The 20,550-nt window shown below is 34.2% G+C and overlaps 1 protein-coding gene across 6 annotated transcripts in view; it reads right to left on the bottom strand.

The window, feature by feature from the left end:
* Positions 1 to 20,550, bottom strand: part of LOC141459355 (uncharacterized) — an 80,363-nt gene that overhangs the window by 47,232 nt on the left and 12,581 nt on the right. Inside the window, exons 1-2 of one of the 6 annotated variants that reach the window (XM_074138398.1) lie at positions 2,174 to 2,423; positions 1,982 to 2,078 (exon numbers count right to left, since the gene is read on the bottom strand). The exons of 3 other annotated variants lie outside the window; for them this stretch is intronic. The gene's annotated coding sequence lies outside the window, so the exon portion shown is untranslated. Of the gene's footprint in view, positions 1 to 1,674; positions 1,726 to 1,811; positions 1,871 to 1,981; positions 2,424 to 20,550 lie in introns of those variants that run through there. 2 more of the 6 variants (XM_074138405.1, XM_074138387.1) reach the window with 2 other exon arrangements.

Here is a 20,550-nt window from a genome sequence, read left to right as displayed (position 1 = left end):
TAAAAGCTCCTCTACGTGGCTGTGAAGTGCCATCATGCTCTTACTCCTACCAAGAGGAAGTACTGCAATCGTTAAAATAATCAATGAGTGAACCGATTTACATCAATGAATTGCCGTTCGATTCAAAATCTTTGTCTGTATTCGCAGTTTATTTTTCTTACTCCTCTTAAAAGGAAGTACTGAAATCGCAGTTTAATTTTTCTATTTACGTACAAATACCTTCCTATTTTATTTAAAACGCTTTCTCAAAAAAATTGTTATTGAGGATGGTTTGTGGACCGCAACTATAATCATTCTTTAAAAAGATCTCTTCAGTGGTAGTTACGGTTCCGACTTAACACCTTATCAGGTTATAATGATAGTATTGCTTATTCCAAATTTTAAAAAAATCTGTAAAGCAGATATGTAACTATACAAAATAGACAAAAAGGAAAATCTATCCAAAAAGTACAAAAATCTCCTTAACAAAAACTTACAGTTTAAAATGTTAAGTATAAGGGTTGATTAAACGCCAAAAGGTACACAAATCAGAAGTACCCAACATTTCATTAGTACTTCATTGATATTATTTAAGTAATTTTACTGCATTAATTTTCATTAACATTTTTTAGAATTATTAGATGTCACAGACCCTTATGCTGGCCACTTCATTTATAATATTTTTTTGTTATAATTGTTATAAAATGTATATTATATCTTCGTTATTAAATAGGTACTTTATTTTAACTCTATTCCAAATTATTCTTATGATTTCTCTTTAATGTGCCCTTTATTCTGACACATATTCATGCTTGTTAAAGTAGAAAAAGACAAAGTTAGAGTCGGCTACTGTTTAAAAAATTTGAATCACGGAGGATCTAAAACAATATTTCAGTCTTGAATTCGTCTCACCGAAATATTCGTGAGCACAGATAACACACAGTTACTAACAAGTAGATTATTCAACAATAATTATTCATTTCTCAATTTTAATTTAATTTAGTACCCTTAATTTTACTTATATTAAAATGCTGGAATAATTAGCTGTCCTAAAAAGTATGCAAATTTTATTAAAATGCATATATTTAGATAAAAAGATATTACAGTCAATCAATTTAAGTTAAATGGTGTGCTACTTGAACAAATATATTGTAGATGAAAATGGCCAGCATAAGGGTCTGTGACATCTAATAATTCTAAAAAATGTTAATGAAAATTAATGCAGTAAAATTACTTAAATAATATCAATGAAGTATTAATGAAATGTTGGGTACTTCTGATTTGTGTACCTTTTGGCGTTTAATCAACCCTTATACTTAAGATTTTAAACTGTAAGTTTTTGTTAAGGAGATAAATAAATGTGTTATTTTGAATTATATTTGAGTTTTTCATTGTAAGCAAGAAAATATAGTATCGGGTCGGATCCGCCCTATCTTAGTGTTTGTGTCACGAAAATTCATCTTGTGGTTTGAGGGTTAAGAGAAAGAAGAAAAAAGTTTTAAAATAATCCAAGAAATATTCAATGGATGAGGTCCTTGCATACTACCAGCAATATAGGATGCAAAAAAGACCATCACTAGTTTCTATTTTAAGTGGAATGCCATACCAAACACCGTATTTAACGAAATTAAAAAAAAGAAAAGGGTAAGTTCTTAGCGAACAACATATAAACATTAAAATAGCTGCGATCTGTACCTGCTAGAAAGCATTGTAGGAGTTTCAAGCGAAGAAAGTCACAGCCAAAATCTGATAATTATAAACAAAAATGTTTCAATCAATTAAAAAAATAGTAAGTTTAATACATCACTTAATTGAATTACAAGGGCTTTAACCTGTAATAAAAAAATAAATAAAATAAAATAAAAAATAAATACATTAAACGCGTCACTGGGGTTAGACAGTCTTGGAATGCGAAGTGAAAGACATGGGATAAGAAGTTGGTCCCAGTGAGGAAGAAAGCGAAGTGTGGTGTGAGAAGGACGACTAGAACATGTATGATTACCTCGTGCATCTTAGCCAACTGCGTCTATATAGGTATTATCCCATTTAAAAATATAATCCGGCCAAATTCACAAAAACAACTTTAAGAAAAACACAAACTGTAATAAAAATAGTTTAATTTTAATTTTAAAAAAGTTCTGTAATAATATTTGAATATTAGAATTGTTTTAGAAAAGAAAAAGTAACTCCCCACCACTCCACACACTTGCAGCACTTGAAGTTAACTTTCGTTCACACCGTTTGCTTTGTAAATAAACCACTTGAACGAGAAATGAATATTCATGAAGGTTTATTAAGCGCACTAAATATCGTTTGTTGCATGTAAATCATATTCTATATGTTGATAAAGCACATCAGACGAACAGATAACAGATCAACTTAATATCCAGAGCGGAGATTGTGTCACTGAGTTGGAAGTTAAAACAGAACTGAAAAGTGTTTAAAAAAGAGGTACAATAATACACACCGCATGCATACCACACTCTCACATTGTCTTATACTTAGCTATATGTATATATACAAACACATATACACATGCAGAGTGGCCATGTCATGATGTTTGTAGAGTGCGTGATCAAAACTACTCGCACGATATCCACACGGACAGCATGGTGTGCGCTTCTTGCCACAATTTGAGACAAAGCCTAAGACAATTGGCCAAACAACTAGACGAATTTCACTTGATGCTTTATAAAACAGTTCTATTAAATAAGTAAAAAAGATAATGTTATATCAGCTGTTAGTAAGATGGCAATGCTGGAAGCTACATTGCTTTCTAAAAAAAAAGGTACTGTAACAGTAAGAGACTTTAAACAAATCTAACATTAAATAATAGTTTTAATACAATAAACATGATTATTAATAAAATTTTCTCTTTTTCTAAAATGACGCAGCATTTTACGTTCTAAATACTTGCCAGGAAATCTGAAATATAAACTATATTCACGATTATTATTGTTTGATCTACCGAAGCAATATCAGAGGTTGCACTCATTTCTGTCCGTGAACTATCCAAGAGTAACTAATGAATGATTCATCCACTTAGCAAAAGGCAGGAAGAAGAAATAAACATAACAACACGCAATTATGGTCCCTAACTATTTACATCTTTTACAATAAATAAAAAAATAGACTTAATACAACTCTAAAGTATTCCCTTTACTTCAGAGGAATCTGTAAATCATCTAATATTACAATTCTAAATCTAAACCCTACTTTCCACGATGCAGACGTGCGACAATAACATGCAGAAATCAAATTCAACTACTCTCCATTCTTTGCGGCAAACTTGCCATTGCGAACATGCTGAAGGTTTCATAAGTAGTCTTATTTTCAGCAACAAAAGAAGAATGTAGTTGCTAAGGCTTATGTGGCCCACATTGGTAGCTTGTGGTCACCGCATGAGCGGCAGTAAACAATAATATCTAAGAAGGCTTCCGTCTACTCACCCACAAAACCCGTATAGTGTCATTTCCCTTTTTAGCTGGTCTTGTCCACGTAGTAAACGTAAAAAATGGTCCTGTCTTTATTGGAAATGGCCATTTTGGATTTCTATGATACAGAATTATAGATAAATATATGCTGTTATAAAAGAATAGTTACAAAACGTGCAGCATAAAATATCTGACAAAAAAAAATGAAATTCCAAACAAGCGAAATTGCCCAACCTTGTACTTCACAATTACACAATGCTGTGCCTAACCCGACAACTTCCTCCCATTGCAACCATAACTATTCTAATTGGTACAGCTCAATCTAACATTGAACTTTACTAGACATTATGTTACACCTAACTTTCTTAAACAGCCTGCCTTAAATTATATGGTTCTGAAACTGATTTTAGAGCTAAATTTGTATAGTCCAGTACACCATTACAATCAATTTTGAAAAGTTTCTAATTAAACTAATTATCAAATATAATAAACTAATTGTTTTTTACGTAAGCAGTTAGCGTTCCAAGCTCCATTAAGCTAATAATGGAATCTATTGCGAAAAAAGTTCGTAAAAATTTATAAACTTATTCAGTAATATCACATCTTTTTAAATGATTTTTCTTCCTAAGGGGGATTTAAAGTAATGATTCTAACACATCTAAGAGGGAACTCGGTTCATTTTACTGACAAAACACTTTAGAGAGATGAAGTTGCAATTTCTAGATAACTTTCAAATATTTTCCATGAAAAGAGACATTTAAAAGTAAAAATGAAAAGGCTCGATCGCAACACTTCCTCAAACAAGGGTTAAGAGAATGTAAACAATTATCGCAATAAAGATAAGAATAAATAAATCGCCTATTACCGTCAGTCAGCACATTAATTTCTTAGAATTATATTTATTTATTTTGTGCTGGTGCACGTCAGGGAGATCGTGTAAACAATCACAAACGTGATATTCAATTACAAAATAAAACAAATTTCCGTCGCAAAGCGAACAGAAATCAGCAAATTACAACAAAAATAGTACATCTGCTAATTTTTTGCTTCAAAATTCGTGCATTAAGCAATATAGTATATAAATTTATCAAATACTCGTGTTTACATTTGTACGATGTAAAATTACATCTATATGCTTCTAGACTAATGAGGTAATTAAGATTTATCATATGGTCGTCCAGTAGTTGGTTGTTCAAGTCGGTAGTCTAGTCCAACTTCATTATAAGTCCTTTTCGTAGTCCTGATTAAACAATTTCATCAGTTGTACTTCTAACTCCCTGGGGATTTGCTTGTTGCGTAGGAACTGTATTTTGGAAGATTTGTAGTTTATTAATTGCTTCTTCCAGGCGCACCAAACTGGAAATGCTCATATCAGTAGATTGTACCATAGAGCAGCAAATAGAGCTTTATGGTTTCATCTGTGAATAGAATGGTAGGGCTGTCTAAGGGTTAGATAGGCATTGATTTATGAGGCCTTGTTAGGCTAGTGCCGAGTAATTTTGGTTTTCGTTCGCGTCCTGTCATAATTTTTAAAGATCAAGCCTGTCTGCCTTCGGAGACGTGTTAAGATTTTCTGTTTCTACAGCATTTTTAGGCCCAACTAATATGCATGAAACTAATCTGTTATCTTGTCCAGAAAAGTTATTTATGGTAGCAATAAGATTGTGATGCCTGGAAGTTATTACCAGCCAAAAAGGAAATGACGGGTTTTGTGGGAAACTTCAGGCTACTAATATGGGAAGGAATGTAAGCCTTAGCAGCAATATTCTTCTTTGTGACTGAAAATAAGTTAGCTTACGATGCCTTTTGCATAAGTTAAAGAAAATGGGGTTTAAAGCTTTTTCATGGTGGCACTGTTATCTGTTTTGGTCAATATTAAAAAAACTGCGTTCACTGATATTTAATCTCTTTGTCAATCAGGTTTCGAAACTAACGAATTAGGTAAGTCATCCACAGAAGTTCATTTGTTAGAAGTTCTTAGTCAGCCATCGCGTTTGTACTGCCAAAGGTAGAAAAGGAGGTGTCGATTTTTTATGCAGTTTAATGTTTAAAATATATGTCTACTTTAGATCATGAAAGCAGGTCATTAATTAAATGTAATAGCAATAAAAACTGCTGAAATTATATTTGACGCCACTACATCCAAAAACTTAGGTGTTTTTTGTTCAGATAAGCATAGAGATACACTTTAAATAAATCTTCTGGAAGAGCTTTGATAAAGTCCTACATTTTTTACTTGCCAATATAGAAAAGAAATAAAGATTATACTTCGACTTCCATTTCTAAACATTATGAAGTTGGAATTCCAAGTGAACATCCCACCTGCTAAAAGGGACAGAAAAGGAAAAATACAACATCTAAACAAAAAATATATAATGGGTTCCTTAAATAGGAAGAGTTTTTTGGTGTATACTGGGTGCTTTCCGTCGGTCCAGAAAAGATAATGTAGCCCGCAGGGTGTCACGCAAGCACTGTTGAAACGATCCTTTTGGGGCCTCCACAGTTTCTAAAGATCTCTTTTCAAACAAAAGTATATTCTATCTCTCTTGTAAAACCTTTTCTTTCTTTGTTCAGAAATAACTTAAGTCGAAAGAGTACTTTGCAGTTTGCAAGATGTTCCTGTCCAAAAAAAATAAATAATAACTATTATAAAATTATGAATAAATAAAAAATGATTTGTAAACAGTAAAAAATAATTTTGTTGAATTCATTTAATATCAACTATCTGTAAATAAATATATACAATAAGTAAATATGAGAAGTAAAGATATGTATACATATTATGCGTGCAGAGCAAGGGGACAAAAACTACCCTCTCACTATAAGAAAACAATGATCTTCAGTTCTCAAGGAAGTCCCGGGGCCACTGGCGATTTAGAATTAGGAATTATAGAGAGCAGTATGGTACTTGCAAGTTGTTCTACGAATAGGATGCTGAGGTCGTTTTGAAGGGTAAGGTTAGTTCGGAGTAGTTTCGATTATAATGTCTGTACAGTCTATATGTTTGTATGAAGAACCCAAAGTAACGCACCAGATTTGTGCAAGGAAGAGGAGCGCTGTGGAAGGAGATAGGATGAAAGAAACCCCGCCGGAGAGTAAACGTGGCGAGCTGGTGTTTCATTGGGTTCATTTTAATTCCACTGTTTTTGTCCAGCATTCCAATTGATTTAAGTGAGTTTATAACTTGTATAAACCTAATGTTGGGTGTGGACTTGTAGCTGCATTGGTTCCACAGAGAGGCGTGGAGGGATGTATAGATAATCTGATTTGTGTACTGTGTAGAGGTGCTCCCCCTGATGAGAAAGAAGATAATGCTGGACCTGTATTTACTTGGAAGAATCTTTCTAAATGGAAGGATTACAGAATGAGGAAGTGTGTAGAAGGAAGACTTTATCTTAATTTGTTAATCTTTTAATTAACAATAATCCAGGATGTCAAACACGTTCTAAGGCCTAAGTAAAGGTCTAAAAAGCCCCAATACAGTACTGTTTCCTCTCCAGTGCTGAAGAAATAGCATTAACAACCCGATGGCAATGTTTCACAGTGCTGTGATGACTGCTGAAGCAAAATCGGTGACCTTAGTAAATAAAAAAGAACCATTAAAAGTGAATATTGTAAATAACTTACTTCTCAAAGTTACTAGCTGTTTTTGTATTATTGTTTACGCTTCAAATATTAAAATAGCATACGTAAATAAATCTCTCTTTAAATAAAGTTTTAGTTTTTTTAAATTATTCTGGATGTGAATATGAACCATATAATGGTATAATAAAAATGGAGGAATAAAAAAAATTGATGGGTGGAATATAAGCTCTCTAAACTAGAACTTCATTATATCACAAACTGTAAGTTGCTGGTATCTGGTGGAAAGAAGCTGAACTAACTCGTTCCTAAAAAGTTTCACCTTTCTATTTATCATTTTGCATTTGAGATGTGGCCTTGATCAGGGTCAATTTTAATGTATCCTTAGTAAGGCAGCAACTGGGTAAACCCACCAAACCTGCTAGTATTAATGAACAAAATATAATGTGCGAGATTTCCTTATTCTCTTATTTCTTTATTTACAAATGGACTTGCAATCTATTAACGGGTAATATTACAAATTAAATAATTACGAAATTGTGCATACATTAAAAACGTGAAAGTACAAACAATAAAATTTTAAATAGAAGTGTATAATACTACAAGATATAGAAGGTAATTTTATACACTACTTTTCCGGGAAAACTGGGTTAAAAGCACTTCTGATAACAGTAATTTCTTCTAAAGTGCCACTGATAAATTTTATCATCAGTACGACACAATGAAAATAGAAAATATGTAGAAATTTCCAAATTTGATGATAATCGTTTCAACACTTCCCTAAATCGAATTTTGTCGATGGCAGACTAACACCTCTAAAATAGGCCCGTATTATCTAGTAGCTGAGGACGCTAGTCACTGCTGCTTTCCCTTACAGCTTGCAAAAACAATGTTCTGGTATGGACAGATTTTTGTTTTTAGGCTTTCATCGGAAATAACCATGTTTAGAGTTCCTGGGTGCAAGAAAGTAAATATGCGGAGTATCCACTGTATCTCACAACAGATTATTGCCACGGGGTCTGGATAATAAGTATTCCATCAAAACCGATTAACTGGAAATAATATTTTAAACAAACAAGTTTTCAGTTTTTTCAGATTTTCTCCAAAATAGCTCCAACGACTTTTAAATTAAAATACATCCAGAATTTCGACTTTTGTAAAAAACTTCCTTGTAAGGAAATCGGATTAAAAGATTACATAATGGGATTAAGAGATTTTTTCTGCAACCGCTTTCAACAATCTTCTTTCAATTTGGTGTACATCTAAAATTTTTATTTGAAACATTTTTGACGAACTTCGTGGAGTTATGAAGTTATGCTCTTCTCTAATGTGACGCTATATTATTGTAAGTTCAAATCCATGTATAATCTACGCAGGTCGCAGAACATTTTTCTCCCCGCTTAAAAGTATCAAATTTGTATCTTAAAATCCGAATTGGAGGAATGACAATCCTCCAAAAATGCAACTGTCCCACCAGTTCAACTTTTTCGAGAATTCTATAATTATATTCTTGAAGGTCGCCAAAGAGTTTCCGTTAAACTCATTTCAGTATTTTTCTACAATATACCCGTATGTAAATGTTTTCATTCCTGGTCTGTAAGACAAATTTTTTTAAATAGAGTCCAAACTAGCATTCAGTGTTCACACAATTTAAATAAATAATAAAAAAAATAAGAAAGTTGTGAAAAAGATCTTACAGTCTACTACAATTATCACAGAAACTTTTAAAACGTCTAAAAGAGAATGAAACGGAAAGAGAAAGCAAAATAAAACGAGTGAATGTCTGGTATGTAGGGCAGCTGAACACTGGACCGAATGAGGAAATCTTTGTGAACCGGCCAGTTTTAGAAACGGTAATCTCTACAAGCACTCGACGATAAACGCCAATATGAAATAAAGTTATACGTGAAATAAATATCGCCAAGGTTATCAAGAAAATATCAAGGTCGCTGTAACTTTAGAATGCGAAATGTTTGTTATTTAAACCAAACAATAATTCATAGAGTGTCAATAGCTGGTAGAGCAAATGTGTCTTTTACTAATTAATAACAAAATTATTTCAATGATGTAATGATTTTCCAAATAACACTATCAGGTGTTCACTTGAAAAATATAGTGATTAACCGAGAAGAGTTACAATCGTCATATTGAGTGCACCTTCCGTCTTCCAAAAGTAGGTTCTGATATAATGAGTTATTCGTGTCGCTTAACACGTCTACTTCTTATCTTCTTTATGAGATATTTACCTAATTATGTTGATAGATCAAACACCAATTTACATTTACAGATTTAAGAAATATTTAATTTTTGCGGTACATGACGATTAAATTGGCTCTTTAATTAATTTCACAATAAATTAACTTATTATGAATTTTTCTACTCAGTTCCGAGTCCTGTTCACTTATCATTGGCCAGCAGCCTGTTTTTAAAACATTGCTTTGTAGAATGTCAAAAGGATTTGGTTGGAATTTTGAAAAACAAAAGCAAAAAACTGTTTCTGCGCAGGTTTTTACATTTACCTCGCTCGAAATAATCTAAAACAGTCATTTCAACTGGCGGAACACCTAAGGTTCATTGCACCCTTTGCGAAAGGACGTTGATTGGGTAGACTAGTATCAAGTGCATTTCCACACTAAAGTAATTTTGCAATCATATGTCCTGGGTTTTGAGAAGCCAATGTCTCCCACCCATTATTGCAGTAATTCAGGACAGGAATAGTCAGGAACGTGAGCTTATTCGATCATACTTTATAACAAAACTATTTTCAATATTTTACCTTTGATTTTCCCTAATGCAATGTTAGTTGATGTGCAACTATTAGAAGATTGGTTCTTTCGCATTTCGAACTCATTCCATTGTATACCAAGTATTATTTTGAGTTTTATTTTTTAAATATTTTTCCCTCATTTTGAATTACATATAAAGTTATTTAAACCGTTATTCAAAAAATATTTTTGGTTATTTAGTTTTATCTAAAAGTAAAAGTATCTGAGTAAAAGTGGGGGATTTGAAATTAAGCAATACATACTTCCTTTGTGAAAGGAATGTGTACATGCTTTCTTAAATTTATAACCAAACTTTTGTAATATATTTATTTTAATGAAAACGTAATACTTTATTGACTAGAACAATATTATTATTTTTGTTACGAATTAGAATGTGTTTAGGAAGCAATTTCTTGTTATTTCTACTTTAAATGAGTGTGAGAAACTTTTTTAACTATCTCTGTGTTGGAAATATTACTAAAATAATAACTTCTTTTCTTCTTTTTTTTTAGCAATGAATTTGCGGTTATTATGCTCAGGCAGCAGTTAAGATGACCAAATAACTGACCGCACCAATAAACAGTAGAAGGGCATGAAAATGGCCCTATGCCATATCAATATATTCTTCTTTAGGGACAGTTAATCTGAACAATTACCAATTATGCATATCTATTTCAGAGTTAAGAGAGGATTCATTCATGGATACAGTAAATTCTATTGGTCAGTGCTAAATTTTGTAGATTTATTCCATTTTCTGCAATTTTTTTTTTAAGTTGACTTGAACAAATTTGAATAAAAATGAATATGCTTTGAAACATGTGAAAGATTATTTTTTATCTTTATCTTAAATGTAAAATAATCATCACACATCAAATAATAAGAGTAAATTATTCATGAAAAAATAAAATTAAAGTGACAAAATTTTACATGATATTGTATGTAGTTAAATATAGAATGATGTAACAATTGGTAATTGTTACTGCATGTGACAGTCGTAGTAACAACCAGAACAATGTGATTGGCTTGTAGAGTATTTGAAAATTAGTTATTCCTTACTTCGTAAGTTAAAAACAAAAATTTAGTAAAAAGGGTCAAATATTGATACGAATTCCTCTTCATCTATCTTCCTTTCTTGGGGTTGTCTCTTCTTAAATAAGCCTCTTTTTTTTACAAAATCCTCAACTATTTCCTTACACATTGCTCGTTCAGGCTTCTCTTCCAGAAATCTATCAGTAACTTTTCCTCATGATAGCTCTTACGTTTCGAAGCAGCCTATGCTGGCCAAGGCTCTTCTTCACAAAAGGGCAAAATATGCCCATCAGCTCAACAAAACTTTTTTCGCAGTTCTTTTCATTTTTTTTTTCAGTTCCACTTAATATTCTCATAGATTGCTTAATTTTAAGAAATTGGAATATATAATAGCATATTAATCTGTTCGAATTTCCTATTCTTCCAAACCCTTATGCTGTTCCATTTTTAAAATCTCTTTAGTTCCCTCACATCCGAAATCCCCTTCTTTAAAGTTATTCAAGAACTTGTTTTCGTCTAGTTTTTTACTTAATCTCAATCAGTTTCATCCAAGGCAATCTCTAATCTGATCGCTCCTTCCTTTGAAATTTATTGTCCTAAAGAAATGTCGGTTAGTGCATTTAAATTTTTTTATTTTATTTTTTTTAGGCATTGGCTGTCGCCATCCAGCCAGCATCGTCTAGGTGCTTATCACTAGAATATCACTCACTCTCCATTCTTACTTATAAATACATTCGCTTCACTCATTCATCCCTCTACTATATCCAACTATTTACATAAACTACAACTAATGGATGGATCAGTACTCTATATTCCTGCCATCCTTATAGCTTAACCGAAATTAAAATCACGTACTCCTTCTGTAATCATTTTCTTGCATTCATTCTATAAATTTTAAAACGCTCTAGAGTATTCAAAATCACTTCCATCAGTAAATCATTCTATCATGTCCTGGTTTGTTAAATGTCAGAGATCAAGGCCTCTGTAGTATTAGTACTGTTTCATTTCACTGTTTACCATCCGATTTATCACGAACTTCTGCAAGTAAAGAAATACTACAGTTGAGTTCAATGAAAAAGGAATTTTAATGAAACCAATTTTATTATTATATTGTTTAAAAAACTTTAGAATGCAATAATTCAATATCTTCCAAGGTCATAATGACAAGAAATGCTGTTAGCACCGGTTTTTCAATTTTAAGCGAGAGAGGGTAATGTTGGTCCACCTTTCCTGGTGGTTGACTAATAAGGAAAGTTGCACAATGCTACGAGCTCCGTCTAGAAAAAATATTGATTTCAAAACTTTTACCTGGCCATAGACTACAGCCACTTTAAATATTCACACATCCCGTTACTTTTCATAGTAAAATCTACAAAGTTATTAAATGTGTAAATTTTAAGTTTATTTCATAAAGACTTCACTTTGAACCATTCTCTCACTTTCTCTCGATTTCTTTCGCTCGCAAACGTTCAGCTTCAGACGCTCCCAATCTTTCACAATGGGGAAAGTTACGAAACTTTAAAGAAATATGCTGCCATTTCTTTTTGCAATTGTTTATGTACGAATAATAAATGAATTAATTAAACTCATCTTTCATTATTAGATGGATTCACCTTCAATTCTTAAGAACCAGAATCGAGTCAAGCTGCACCCTTAATGTTATTTCAAACCATAAAACTTCATAAATATACAAATAAATGCTGAGAATTAATTCTCACGTTGAAAAAAAAAAAAAAACATTTTAAATTGCACCAAGTTAGAGATCAACCATTTGGTGAATTTTTAAAAAATAAAACTCATCATTTCGGATATGTATAGCAGATTAAAGATAGATCCTTGAAGATCTAAAACAAAGAAACATTTACTCTTTATGCTCTGAGACCTATGTCCCTAAAGTGCCAAAGAAAAATAAATAAATAAATAAATAAAAATAAAAAATAAACTTTTTACATACAACAAAATCACCTCGCTAATCTGAGGAAACAAAAATAAATTCTTATTTGCTATTATTAATTAAATATTTTTTTTTTTTTTTTATTATCCTTTTAATGAAATTTACACCTGTACCTACAGGTACAATAGGTAAATGCGATGAAAGTATGTCAATAGCGTGGCATACGTGAATGACGGTCATCCATTGATGGCCGCCGTTAGTCACCCAGTTGGTCACGGGGCCAACGGCGCCTCAGCCGTCTTCGAGGATTGGAGGGTAGCGTAGTTGTAGACAGGTTTGCAGCTAAAGGGTTGGGATGCAGTGAGAGTTTTTGGTGAAAATTTTTGTATCGAATTTTGGCAAGTTCGGAGATAAGTGGAATTTGGAGATCTGTATGTATAGTGTGGTTGCTTACATAGAATGGAGCGTCTAGTATGCGGCGGAGAATTTTGGATTGCAGTGTTTGTAGTCTATTGAGGTTGGATTTTTTAGCTGTACCGTAAAGTTCGAGTCCGTAAGTCCATATTGGTGTGAGAAGGGCTGTATAGAGTCGTCGTTTGTTCTGTAGTGAGAGTTTTGAGCGTTTGTCGAGTAGCCTGGATAGAAGTTTGTATCGTTTGTTTAGTTCGGTACGTTTAAGTCTCGTATGGGGGTTCCAGGTAAGTCTCTTGTCTAGGTACATTCCAAGGTACCGCACATGGTCGGCTGGTGGGATAGGTGTGTGATGTAAGAAGACAGGTGGCGGAGTTTGACGTTTGAGTGTGAAGACTATGTATTTAGATTTAGTTGGGTTAATTTTTATACGCCAGTTTTCTAACCAAGGTTCTATTGAGTGAAGGTGGGACTGTAGTGAGCGTACTGCGAGGATAGGGTCAGAGTGTGTGGAGAGAATGGCAGTGTCGTCAGCGAAGGTGTAAATAGAGGTATTAAGGTTAGAAGGTAAGTCGGCAGTGTAGATTGTGTAAAGAAGAGGAGCTAAGACACTTCCCTGTGGCACACCAGCAAGGACGGGATAGATGGAAGAGTGAGTAGTGCCTTGAAGAACTTGAAAGAATCTGTCAGAGAGGTAAGAGCTGAGTATGAGGTAATAAGTGCTAGGAAGGATGTGTTTTAGTTTCCACAGTAGACCTTCGTGCCAGACTCGGTCAAAGGCTTGCGAAACATCGAGGAATACTCCAGCGCAGTACTGTTTTCGCTCGAGTGAAGAAGCGATGGTGTCTACAACACGATGGGCCTGCTGGATCGTCGAGTGGCAGCTTCTGAAACCAAACTGATGGTCCGGTATAATTTCGAGAGATTCTGTAATTTCGTAGAGGCGTGGTAACAGAAGTCTCTCGAATATTTTGCCCAAGAGAGGCAGTAGGCTTATCGGTCGATAGGAAGAAGGTAGTTGAGTCGGTTTGTTGGGCTTGGGTATCATTCGAACTGTAGAAAATTTCCAGAGTATAGGGTAGTAAGTAGTTCTGAGAATAGAGTTGTAAATGGTAGTGAGGAAGACTATTGCTTTTTTGGGTAGTTGGAGTAGGATGTTGGCAGTAATTAGATCGTAACCAGGGCTCTTTTTTTTATTGAGATTAATAATGACTTGCTTGACTTGGGAGGGTGTGAACGGTTTTGGAGGCATAGAAAGAGGTAAAGGTATGTCTAAGTCCCTAATAACGTCTTGAGTATGTTGTGAGTTGAGAACGTCAGGATGCGGAATGAAGACAGTTGAAAGGTGCGTTGCAAATAGCTCAGCTTTTTCCGAGTCACATTTAGCCCAGGAACCGTCAGTAGTACGAAGAGAAGAGGAGGTAGGTTGAAATTTTAGAATACGTCTAGTGGCAGCCCAAAGGGAGTTGTCTTCAGTAGTCAGAGATTTGGTATATTCGGTGTATTGTTTGTTGTAGTATTTACGGAGTTCTTTTTTAAGTTGGTTTGTCAGGTGATTAAGTTGTTGTTTATGAGATGGGTATTTTGTACGTTGCCAGAGAGATCTCGTTCGTCGTTTGTTAGTTATGAGTGTGCGCAAATAGAGGGGTAAGTTATAAGGTATGCGAGCAGGTTTTTTAGCAGTGCAGTTAGTCGTCGCTTGCCAGATACTCTGCTGGATGGCGGCAGTGAAGTGATCAACGGTATTGTCTAATTCTTGGGGTGTTTTGAGAGGTATTTTGAGGTCAATTTTCTTCTCAAGTAAGTCTCTGAAGAAGTCCCAGTCTAAAGGTCCGTTTATTAGCGTTGGTTTTGGTGGTCTAAGTTTGTGGTGGATGTCTATTGTGAGGATGACTGGACTATGATCAGAGGAGAGTTCATTTAAGGTGAATGAGTGAGTATGAAATGATGAGATGTTAGAGCAGATGAAAAAGTCAAGCAAGTCAGGGAGTTTATTGGGAGCAGTCGGCCAGTAAGTTGGTTGAGAAGGTGATATGTATGAGTAGCTAGTTAGAGAGAGTGCATTGTAGAGTAGGCGTCCTCTTGGGTTTGCCACCCGACTACCCCAGCGAGGATGCTTCGCATTGTAGTCCCCACCGCTTATGAACCTGGGACCCAGAGACTGGAAGAAGGATAGAAATTGGTTTTGAAGGATTGTGTGATTAGGTGGACAGTACACTGAAGCAATGTTGTAGTGGAAGGGTTCACTTTGGAGAGAGATCACAGTAGGTTGTATGTAGTTTGAGGCATTGTATGGAATGGGAAAGTGAGATAATGAATTTTTTATGAGAATAGCAGAACCGCCATGTGCAGTACCATCAGGATGGTCAGTTCTGTAGGTTTGGTAGCCATTGATGTAGAAGCGTGTTTTCAGTGAAGTGGGTCTCTGTTATAAGGGCAATGTCTATCCGTCTGTCGTGTAGGAGGATGTCCAGCTCTTGTCTGTGGTTAGTTAGTCCGTTTGCATTCCATAATAATATAGTAAGAGAGAACTGAGTTAGAGGCATTAAGGAGCGAGACGGGGAAGTAAGGTGTTGACAACGGTGGTGAGAAGAGTGACGAGGGGAGTAAGGAGCGATTTGAAGTCAGAAAGGAAAGAATTTAGCAAAGTTGTAATGTCGGAAGGAGAGGCTGACTGCTGATGCGGCGGCGGACCCGCGACCACTCGGGCATAAGATGAACAATCGTTGACGTTGGCTGAAATGTTGTTCCGTGGGAGGTTCCCTGATGAGGCCGAAGCAGCAGGTTGCTGAACAGACGCAGCTACTCTGTTGAGGGCTGAGGGATGGTCGTAAACTGGCGGTCTTCTTCTTGAGCGTTGAAGTTCCCGGTGGACTATGCATCCTTTATAGTTCGCAGGATGTTCTCCATCACAAAGAGCGCATTTAGGACGTTCTATGGTGAGCTTGCCACATTCTTGAGTGAAGTGCTCGCCAGCGCACTTGACGCACCTTGGTCGATGCTGGCAATAACTTTTGGTGTGACCATATTCTTGGCAACGTTTACATTGCACAATAAGCCGCTGTTTGTGAGGTTCCTCAACTGTTATTCTCGTGTAGCAAAGTAATTCTAGGTCAAAAATATCCTTGTTATTATTATTTGGCTCGAGGTCAACGAAAAAAAGTGGTAATGTTTGCTTTGTAACAGGATGAATAACTGGAGTGATACTGCGGGCAATATGCCCATGTTCCGCTAGTTCCTCTTTTATTAAATCGGGAGGTGTGCTTTGATGCAGATACCTTATTACTACCCGATATGCTTTCTCCTGTTCAAGTTGGTAGGTATGAAATTCTGCTTTTTTCTCCCTGAGGTAGTGGATTATTTGTCTGTAGCCGTCAACTGTTTTCGCCTGTATAATTAAATCAGTTGCTCGGGCTTTGCATGTAAAACAGTTTGGACCAATTAACTGTGTCAGTGCTTTACAAAGATCAGCGTACTTGGTTACGTTTTTTAAATATATTGGCGGTGGTTTCGGTATTTTCTGAGACTGAGTAGGCACAGATGCAGGCATTTCATCTGGAGTAGCTAGGGGAGTGAACGGGTTGTAGGTGAGTATTCCTGGAGCTACTATTGTGTCTGGCATGGAATTTGCAGTTGCACTGCTAGGCTCTGGATTCAGCTCGGGGAACAGAGTGGGTTTGCTTGCTAGGCTTGTTTTCGTAGTTGCTGCAGGCGGAGCATTTTTCTTTTTGTCTTTGGGGGGAGAGCAGTGAGGTGAGATTGTTCTTTTTTTAGTTGTTTTTGAACTTACAGAGGAAGTAGATAAGCTGGCGGGAGATGATTTGGAGTTAGATGCGTTGCTGAGACTCATCTTTAGAGTTGAGAATGGAGAATTGGAAGATAAATAAAGAGGGGTGAGAAATTGTCTTAGCACTTGGTTTTACACTCAGAAGGTCAAATACTTACAGAACTGAAGGTTAGAGGTCACTATGAATGTTTTGCACAAAAAAACTAACAAAAAAAAAAAAAATTATATTTACATTGTTCTTGCACACCGTTAAACTGGTTAAAAGTACTTTACAATCATCTATTAACACAACTTAAACTCTTTTAAACTGATTATTTAAGAGAGCAAAATATAAATTAAATATTTATGGCACCATAAATGTACAACTAAAAATTAATTAAACAATCATAACAAATCAAGTTGAAAACAAATTACACCTAGTTCAAAATAACTGAAACAGGGGAATTTAATGAATCTCCACAGTTTTATCTCTTAAAGTCAGTATCAACATCTTACAAATGTTACCTTAGCTAGCTCTGAGACTTTATTTTGAAAGGAGCACCTCATCTTAAGCAATAAGAGAATCTACTTTTGACTGTAGAACATTTGAGGTAGTAGTACTTTCTTTGATTGATGGTGACTTCTCAATAAAGTTATTGAGGATAGATGTGTTCTGAATCGTGTTTAGCTCTTCTTTCATATTAAGAAGAAGCAGAGGCTGCTTTACTAGGAGTACCTGGTATAGAAAACTGTGAGCCACTCTCATATCTTTACTGCAAACAGCACATTAAATCTTTTAATTCATCATCCACCAACCAGCAAACACACAAATTGAAATAATAGTTTGCATTTGGTGCATTGTGAGCATTAATGCATTATAAATGGTGCAGTAAATTTATTTTAAATGATTAAAATGAAGAAAGTTATTGTAATTAAAAATCTTTAAAAAAATACAATAAATAAATAGAAATAAGCGTAATTTGGGTGAGACAGAGAAAAAAAAAACTTCAAACATAATACTCAGACAAAGAATTTGTGACTAGACTGAATTAAATTTCAAAACAAAAATAGAAACACCTGAGATAAATAAATTGTTCGTTCATAAAGGTTCGAATAATAATAAAAAAAATCTGTTTTTTTTCAAATAAACATTTACAAAACTATTTACTTTTGAATTAATTAGAGAAAATTGAAACAATTGGCATATTTGTGCTCAGAAATTTAAATAAAACGACTTATCTTATCTTATGCCCTTCCTTTTGTCAATTTATTATTTACTTTAAACGTAGTAATTAAAAAAATATATTTAATTTAATCGGTTAAACACAATAATAATAAAAATATCGAGACAATCGAATTTTAATTTTTTAGTGATCACAATTATATTTTTACGTTCTATTAATTTGCTAATTTATGAAATTAATTATCCTTCAATAGAAGTTCAATGTCACCCCCTGAACTAATTGTTATTAACGAAATTTATTTGTTATATGTGTAACAATAATTATATTAAATTAATTTTAAATGTTTAATTAAATGATATGTTTTATTATGAGTTTCGAAATCTAATGAATTCTATTTATAATTAATATAATATAATAATAATAATTTATAATTCTATTTACAATTAACATTCTAAAAGTAGGAATAATTTTTGCAGGCCATAATATGGAATTTCAGTTTGCTATTTACATTATACTTAGTGATAATATGTTTAATAGTGATTAATCTCACAGATTTTCTGATATAGCCTCTAACTTAAAAGTGCTAAGAAAAATACATATACTGCTGGCTCATCAAGTAATTCATGTGATGATAAGAGACGCCACCTCATTGAAATAATAATTTTCTAATGAATTATCGCGTAACTGCGTCACATTTTGATCTAAGTTATTAATTATCATTTAACATTTAACAAATTTATCATTTCATTTACTTTTTAAGCAAAGTTAATACATCAAAATACGAGTCGCAAAAAAGGTGAATTCTTCTTGTAAAAATGTGATTTCTCTTTAAAACTGACATACTTTATTAACATATTAATTTCTCCTCAACACTCCCCTTGACAAAAGTACCCCTGATCTAAAAAAAAAAAAAAAAAATACCTATTTGACCGCCTCCAGCAGACTAACATCTTCTATCTCTAGATTTGAGAACTATTTTTGACAAATATTGTTTGAAACTAAAATCACTGGTAAGCGCCAACATCTTGTATGTATCCAACATTTTTGCTTCAGAATTGAACATTCACAATCAATAGTACTGTAGAGATGTCGATAGGATCGTCTTCAGCTTCAATGGAAAGAAATTTTGTTCGGCAGACTTCTGACCTTTGTCTGACAATGATTCGAAAGACTATAAATAAAATTAAAAATGCACCTAACTTTCATTATTATTAGTAGTATTCTGGCCCAGAATATATCTGTGTGTCTCCTATGGTTTACATCTATCTAGTTTCTCCCGATAAGTTCTGGGCATAGAGTTAAAAGCCAACAGAGAGAGATAACCTCTCCCTGGTGCCAATACACTTCTCCCCTTCAAAGCCCACTGCAGATGTTCAGAAAAGTCCTCCTACTGATCGGGAAATCATTGAGGGAGACCCAACATTCAGCATATTCAGAATATTTCTACTTTTCTGGGCTATATTGGATGAGTGCATTGAAATCGCCCTAAAGATAAGATTATCTATTTAATCCTTTTTAAACCTGGTTTAACTAGGAAGTCTACTCCTCCATTGTTGCTCTATGCTCAGGTCGGCAGTAAGTTAATCCGAGGCTTCGTTTGGAACGGAACCATTATTCCGAGCTTCGAGATGAAAATAATGGACTGAGAAACATTAAGCCAAGTCGTTCTAAACTGTATGTCTTTAGGTTATATGTAATCAACGCGAAAATCATCACCAATTAATGAAACAATGTGTTGCTAACAAAATAACTGTTGTCACTCCCTACCACAACTTGGTTTAATGCACATAAGCTATGATAGTAACTGTAACTTTACTAACTACGACCAACTTACTATTTATCGTATAAGTTAAATCTTGAAATTTGAATGTGATAAATAGATCTTAGAAGCACAACATAAGTCACAAAACAGTCATACATTTTATTTTTTCAGGCGCGTCAATATCTGAGATCATTGGCGCCTAGAGAATTTTTCAGTGCACTGCCGATCTCCGGACAGTGTTCTTTCGTTACAGACAATACTATCCATCACCGTACCAGTTAGCTGTTAGAAGCTCCTAGGAAGAGAAAAATCTAAGGGCCAGCAGACACCATATTATTTTCAAACCTAACTACATAGACACTTAAACATTTCATTTGTTCGGACAACTGTCTATTGAGAATGGTAATATATTAATCTCTCTTTAGCCAACTCCAATTGTGGAGTTGTTGTCAAACTGGTTCTAAAGTGACCTGAAGATGTATGAACAGACGCGCTGCCACGAAAAGTATGAAAGGATTTCTGCTCCGGCACTACCGAAACGTATTTCTGTCATCATTTGATCCTAATTTAATTTTACATTTACTTATTCCATCCTTGGTAGCAAAATTAACTAAAATCGGAGTTTAGAATGACGTTAAATAATAGTATTGTATTCTTATTTTAAGCATCTAATGAAAAATGATTTTTATAAAACATCAACTTTTATATTATAAACTAAATCAAGGACACAATGGAAAGCGTGGC

This window comes from Rhodnius prolixus, unplaced genomic scaffold (genome assembly GCF_049639745.1).
Source record: "Rhodnius prolixus isolate KJV_2025 unplaced genomic scaffold, Rpr scaffold_1, whole genome shotgun sequence".
Lineage (NCBI taxonomy): Eukaryota > Metazoa > Arthropoda > Insecta > Hemiptera > Reduviidae > Rhodnius > Rhodnius prolixus.
The sequence above is the reverse complement of the archived record's forward strand: the minus strand, read 5'-3'. Positions and strand labels throughout refer to the sequence as shown.